This window comes from Labrus mixtus, chromosome 22 (assembly GCF_963584025.1).
Source record: "Labrus mixtus chromosome 22, fLabMix1.1, whole genome shotgun sequence".
Classification (NCBI taxonomy): Eukaryota; Metazoa; Chordata; class Actinopteri; order Labriformes; family Labridae; genus Labrus; species Labrus mixtus.
In genome coordinates this window covers 374,195-382,958 of record NC_083633.1, presented here as the reverse complement: position 1 = coordinate 382,958, position 8,764 = coordinate 374,195, and positions in this window count along the sequence as shown.

Below are 8,764 nucleotides of genomic sequence, written 5' to 3'. Positions count from 1 at the left end.
GAGATACTAAGTCATTATATTGAGATACTATAAGTTATTATATTGAGATACTATAAGTCATTATATTGAGATACTAAGTCATTATATTGAGATACTAAGTCATTCATTTAAGATACTAAGTCATTATATTGAGATACCAAGTCATTCATTTAAGATACTAAGTCATTATATTGAGATACTAAGTCATTATATTGAGATACTAAGTCATTATATTGAGATACTAAGTTATTAATTTAATATACTAAGTCATTATATTGAGATACCAAGTCATTCATTTAAGATACTAAGTCATTATATTAAGATACTAAGTCATTATATTGAGATACTAAGTCATTATATTGAGATACCAAGTCAATATATTGAGATACTAAGTCATTAATTTAAGATACTAAGTCATTACATTGAGATACTAAGTCATTATATTGAGATACTAAGTCATTAATTTAAGATACTAAGTCATTATATTGAGATACTAAGTCATTAATTTAAGATACTAAGTCATTATATTGAGATACTAAGTCATTATATTGAGATACTATAAGTCATTATATTGAGATACTAAGTCATTAATTTAAGATACTAAGTCATTAATTTAAGATACTAAGTCATTATATTGAGATACTAAGTCATTATATTGAGATACTATAAGTTATTATATTGAGATACTATGAGTCATTATATTGAGATACTAAGTCATTATATTGAGATACTCATTCATTTAAGATACTAAGTCATTATATTGAGATACCAAGTCATTCATTTAAGATACTAAGTCATTATGTTGAGATACCAAGTCATTCATTTAAGATACTAAGTCATTATATTGAGATACTAAGTCATTATATTGAGATACTAAGTCATTATATTGAGATACTAAGTCATTCATTTAAGATACTAAGTCATTATATTGAGATACTAAGTCATTATATTGAGATACTATAAGTTATTATATTGAGATACTATAAGTCATTATATTGAGATACTAAGTCATTATATTGAGATACTAAGTCATTCATTTAAGATACTAAGTCATTATATTGAGATACCAAGTCATTCATTTAAGATACTAAGTCACTATAGTGAGATACTATCTCATTATATTGAGACAACAAAGATACTATCTCTGTATATTGAGATACTAAGTAATTATATTGAGATACTAAGTCATTATATTGAGATACTAAGTCATTAATTTAAGATACTAAGTCATTATATTGAGATACTAAGTCATTATATTGAGATACTAAGTCATTATATTGAGATACTAAGTCATTCATTTAAGATACTAAGTCATTATATTGAGATACCAAGTCATTCATTTAAGATACTAAGTCATTATATTGAGATACTAAGTCATTATATTGAGATACTAAGTCATTATATTGAGATACTAAGTTATTAATTTGAGATACTAAGTCATTATATTGAGATACCAAGTCATTCATTTAAGATACTAAGTCATTATATTGAGATACTAAGTCATTATATTGAGATACTAAGTCATTATATTGAGATACCAAGTCATTATATTGAGATACTAAGTCATTAATTTAAGATACTAAGTCATTATATTGAGATACTAAGTCATTAATTTAAGATACTAAGTCATTATATTGAGATACTAAGTCATTATATTGAGATACTATAAGTCATTATATTGAGATACTAAGTCATTAATTTAAGATACTAAGTCATTAATTTAAGATACTAAGTCATTATATTGAGATACTAAGTCATTATATTGAGATACTATAAGTTATTATATTGAGATACTATAAGTCATTATATTGAGATACTAAGTCATTATATTGAGATACTAAGTCATTCATTTAAGATACTAAGTCATTATATTGAGATACCAAGTCATTCATTTAAGATACTAAGTCATTATATTGAGATACCAAGTCATTAATTTAAGATACTAAGTCATTATATTGAGATACTAAGTCATTATATTGAGATACTAAGTCATTAATTTAAGATACTAAGTCATTATATTGAGATACTAAGTCATTATATTGAGATACTAAGTCATTAATTTAAGATACTAAGTCATTATATTGAGATACTAAGTCATTAATTTAAGATACTAAGTCATTAATTTAAGATACTAAGTCATTATATTGAGATACTACGTCATTATATTGAGATACTAAGTCATTCATTTAAGATACTAAGTCATTCATTTAAGATACTAAGTCATTATATTGAGATACTATAAGTCATTATATTGAGATACTATAAGTCATTATATTGAGATACTAAGTCATTAATTTAAGATACTAAGTCATTAATTTAAGATACTAAGTCATTATATTGAGATACTAAGTCATTATATTGAGATACTATAAGTTATTATATTGAGATACTAAGTCATTAATTTAAGATACTAAGTCATTACATTGAGATACTAAGTCATTATATTGAGATACTAAGTCATTAATTTAAGATACTAAGTCATTATATTGAGATACTAAGTCATTATATTGAGATACTATAAGTTATTATATTGAGATACTATAAGTCATTATATTGAGATACTAAGTCATTATATTGAGATACTAAGTCATTCATTTAAGATACTAAGTCATTATATTGAGATACTAAGTCATTATATTGAGATACTAAGTTATTAATTTAAGATACTAAGTCATTATATTGAGATACCCAGTCATTCATTTAAGATACTAAGTCATTATATTGAGATACTAAGTCATTATATTGAGATACTAAGTCATTATATTGAGATACTAAGTCATTAATTTAAGATACTAAGTTATTATATTGAGATACTAAGTCATTATATTGAGATACTAAGTCATTAATTTAAGATACTAAGTTATTATATTGAGATACTAAGTCATTAATTTAAGATACTGTTATTAATTTAAGATACTAAGTCATTATATTGAGATACTAAGTCATTAATTTAAGATACTAAGTCATTATATTGAGATACTAAGTCATTAATTTAAGATACTAAGTCATTATATTGAGATACTAAGTCATTATATTGAGATACTAAGTCATTCATGTAAGATACTAAGTCATTAATTTAAGATACTAAGTCATTATATTGAGATACTATAAGTCATTATATTGAGATACTATAAGTCATTATATTGAGATACTAAGTCATTCATTTAAGATACTAAGTCATTATATTGAGATACCAAGTCATTCATTTAAGATACTAAGTCATTATATTGAGATACTAAGTCATTATATTGAGATACTATAAGTTATTATATTGAGATACTATAAGTCATTATATTGAGATACTAAGTCATTATATTGAGATACTAAGTCATTCATTTAAGATACTAAGTCATTATATTGAGATACCAAGTCATTCATTTAAGATACTAAGTCACTATAGTGAGATACTATCTCATTATATTGAGACAACAAAGATACTATCTCTGTATATTGAGATACTAAGTAATTATATTGAGATACTAAGTCATTATATTGAGATACTAAGTCATTAATTTAAGATACTAAGTCATTATATTGAGATACTACGTCATTATATTGAGATACTAAGTCATTATATTGAGATACTAAGTCATTCATTTAAGATACTAAGTCATTATATTGAGATACCAAGTCATTCAGTTAAGATACTAAGTCATTATATTGAGATACTAAGTCATTATATTGAGATACTAAGTCATTATATTGAGCTACTAAGTTATTAATTTAAGATACTAAGTCATTATATTGAGATACCAAGTCATTCATTTAAGATACTAAGTCATTATATTGAGATACTAAGTCATTATATTGAGATACTAAGTCATTATATTGAGATACCAAGTCATTATATTGAGATACTAAGTCATTAATTTAAGATACTAAGTCATTATATTGAGATACTAAGTCATTAATTTAAGATACTAAGTCATTATATTGAGATACTAAGTCATTATATTGAGATACTATAAGTCATTATATTGAGATACTAAGTCATTAATTTAAGATACTAAGTAATTAATTTAAGATACTAAGTCATTATATTGAGATACTAAGTCATTATATTGAGATACTATAAGTTATTATATTGAGATACTATAAGTCATTATATTGAGATACTAAGTCATTATATTGAGATACTAAGTCATTCATTTAAGATACTAAGTCATTATATTGAGATACCAAGTCATTCATTTAAGATACTAAGTCATTATATTGAGATACCAAGTCATTCATTTAAGATACTAAGTCATTATATTGAGATACTAAGTCATTATATTGAGATACTAAGTCATTATATTGAGATACTAAGTCATTAATTTAAGATACTAAGTCATTATATTGAGATACTAAGTCATTATATTGAGATACTAAGTCATTAATTTAAGATACTAAGTCATTATATTGAGATACTAAGTCATTAATTTAAGATACTAAGTCATTAATTTAAGATACTAAGTCATTATATTGAGATACTATGTCATTATATTGAGATACTAAGTCATTCATTTAAGATACTAAGTCATTAATTTAAGATACTAAGTCATTATATTGAGATACTATAAGTCATTATATTGAGATACTATAAGTCATTATATTGAGATACTAAGTCATTAATTTAAGATACTAAGTCATTAATTTAAGATACTAAGTCATTATATTGAGATACTAAGTCATTATATTGAGATACTATAAGTTATTATATTGAGATACTAAGTCATTCATTTAAGATACTAAGTCATTATATTGAGATACCAAGTCATTCATTTAAGATACTAAGTCATTATATTGAGATACCAAGTCATTCATTTAAGATACTAAGTCATTATATTGAGATACTAAGTCATTATATTGAGATACTAAGTCATTATATTGAGATACTAAGTCATTATATTGAGATCCTAAGTCATTATATTGAGATACTAAGTCATTAATTTAAGATACTAAGTTATTATATTGAGATACTAAGTCATTATATTGAGATACTAAGTCATTAATTTAAGATACTAAGTCATTACATTGAGATACTAAGTCATTATATTGAGATACTAAGTCATTAATTTAAGATACTAAGTCATTATATTGAGATACTAAGTCATTATATTGAGATACTATAAGTTATTATATTGAGATACTATAAGTCATTATATTGAGATACTAAGTCATTATATTGAGATACTAAGTCATTCATTTAAGATACTAAGTCATTATATTGAGATACTAAGTCATTATATTGAGATACTAAGTTATTAATTTAAGATACTAAGTCATTATATTGAGATACCCAGTCATTCATTTAAGATACTAAGTCATTATATTGAGATACTAAGTCATTATATTGAGATACTAAGTCATTATATTGAGATACTAAGTCATTAATTTAAGATACTAAGTTATTATATTGAGATACTAAGTCATTATATTGAGATACTAAGTCATTAATTTAAGATACTAAGTCATTATATTGAGATACTAAGTCATTAATTTAAGATACTAAGTCCTTATATTGAGATACTAAGTCATTATATTGAGATACTAAGTCATTAATTTAAGATACTAAGTCATTATATTGAGATACTAAGTCATTATATTGAGATACTAAGTCATTAATTTAAGATACCAAGTCATTATATTGAGATACTAAGTCATTATATTGAGATACTAGTCATTATATTGAGATACTGTGAGTTATTATATTGAGATACTATAAGTCATTAATTTAAGATACTAAGTCATTATATTGAGATACTAAGTCATTATATTGAGATACTATAAGTCATTATATTGAGATACTATAAGTCATTATATTGAGATACTAAGTCATTAATTTAAGATACTAAGTCATTATATTGAGATACTAAGTCATTATATTGAGATACTATAAGTTATTATATTGAGATACTATAAGTCATTATATTGAGATACTAAGTCATTAATTTAAGATACTAAGTCATTATATTGAGATACTAAGTCATTAATTTAAGATACTAAGTCATTATATTGAGATACTAAGTCTTTATATTGAGATACTAAGTCATTAATTTAAGATACCAAGTCATTATATTGAGATACTAAGTCATTATATTGAGATACTATAAGTTATTATATTGAGATACTATAAGTCATTAATTTAAGATACTAAGTCATATTGAGATACTAAGTCATTATATTGAGATACTATAAGTCATTATATTGAGATACTATAAGTCATTATATTGAGATACTATAAGTCATTATATTGAGATACTAAGTCATTAATTTAAGATACTAAGTCATTATATTGAGATACTATAAGTTATTATATTGAGATACTATAAGTCATTATATTGAGATACTATAAGTCATTATATTGAGATACTATAAGTTATTATATTGAGATACTAAGTCAGTAATTTAAGATACTAAGTCATTATATTGAGATACTAAGTCATTATATTGAGATACTAAGTCATTAATTTAAGATACTAAGTCATTAATTTAAGATACTAAGTCATTATATTGAGATACTAAGTCATTAATTTAAGCTACTAAGTCATTATATTGAGATACTAAGTCATTATATTGAGATACTATAAGTTATTATATTGAGATACTGTAAGTCATTAATTTAAGATACTAAGTCATTATATTGAGATACTAAGTCATTATATTGAGATACTATAAGTCATTATATTGAGATACTATAAGTCATTATATTGAGATACTAAGTCATTAATTTAAGATACTAAGTCATTATATTGAGATACTAAGTCATTATATTGAGATACTAAGTCATTAATTTAAGATACCAAGTCATTATATTGAGATACTAAGTCATTATATTGAGATACTAGTCATTATATTGAGATACTGTGAGTTATTATATTGAGATACTATAAGTCATTAATTTAAGATACTAAGTCATTATATTGAGATACTAAGTCATTATATTGAGATACTATAAGTCATTATATTGAGATACTATAAGTCATTATATTGAGATACTAAGTCATTAATTTAAGATACTAAGTCATTATATTGAGATACTAAGTCATTATATTGAGATACTATAAGTTATTATATTGAGATACTATAAGTCATTATATTGAGATACTAAGTCATTATATTGAGATACTAAGTCATTAATTTAAGATACTAAGTCATTATATTGAGATACTAAGTCATTATATTGAGATACTAAGTCATTAATTTAAGATACTAAGTCATTAATTTAAGATACTAAGTCATTATATTGAGATACTAAGTCATTAATTTAAGATACTAAGTCATTATATTGAGATACTAAGTCATTAATTTAAGATACTAAGTCATTATATTGAGATACTATAAGTTATTATATTGAGATACTATAAGTCATTATATTGAGATACTAAGTCATTATATTGAGATACTAAGTCATTAATTTAAGATACTAAGTCATTATATTGAGATACCAAGTCATTCATTTAAGATACTAAGTCATTATATTGAGATACTAAGTCATTATATTGAGATACTAAGTCATTAATTTAAGATACTAAGTCATTATATTGAGATACTAAGTCATTAATTTAAGATACTAAGTCATTAATTTAAGATACTAAGTCATTATATTGAGATACTACGTCATTATATTGAGATACTAAGTCATTCATTTAAGATACTAAGTCATTCATTTAAGATACTAAGTCATTATATTGAGATACTATAAGTCATTATATTGAGATACTATAAGTCATTATATTGAGATACTAAGTCATTAATTTAAGATACTAAGTCATTAATTTAAGATACTAAGTCATTATATTGAGATACTAAGTCATTATATTGAGATACTATAAGTTATTATATTGAGATACTAAGTCATTAATTTAAGATACTAAGTCATTACATTGAGATACTAAGTCATTATATTGAGATACTAAGTCATTAATTTAAGATACTAAGTCATTATATTGAGATACTAAGTCATTATATTGAGATACTATAAGTTATTATATTGAGATACTATAAGTCATTATATTGAGATACTAAGTCATTATATTGAGATACTAAGTCATTCATTTAAGATACTAAGTCATTATATTGAGATACTAAGTCATTATATTGAGATACTAAGTTATTAATTTAAGATACTAAGTCATTATATTGAGATACCCAGTCATTCATTTAAGATACTAAGTCATTATATTGAGATACTAAGTCATTATATTGAGATACTAAGTCATTATATTGAGATACTAAGTCATTAATTTAAGATACTAAGTTATTATATTGAGATACTAAGTCATTATATTGAGATACTAAGTCATTAATTTAAGATACTAAGTTATTATATTGAGATACTAAGTCATTAATTTAAGATACTGTTATTAATTTAAGATACTAAGTCATTATATTGAGATACTAAGTCATTAATTTAAGATACTAAGTCATTATATTGAGATACTAAGTCATTAATTTAAGATACTAAGTCATTATATTGAGATACTAAGTCATTATATTGAGATACTAAGTCATTCATGTAAGATACTAAGTCATTAATTTAAGATACTAAGTCATTATATTGAGATACTATAAGTCATTATATTGAGATACTATAAGTCATTATATTGAGATACTAAGTCATTCATTTAAGATACTAAGTCATTATATTGAGATACCAAGTCATTCATTTAAGATACTAAGTCATTATATTGAGATACTAAGTCATTATATTGAGATACTATAAGTTATTATATTGAGATACTATAAGTCATTATATTGAGATACTAAGTCATTATATTGAGATACTAAGTCATTCATTTAA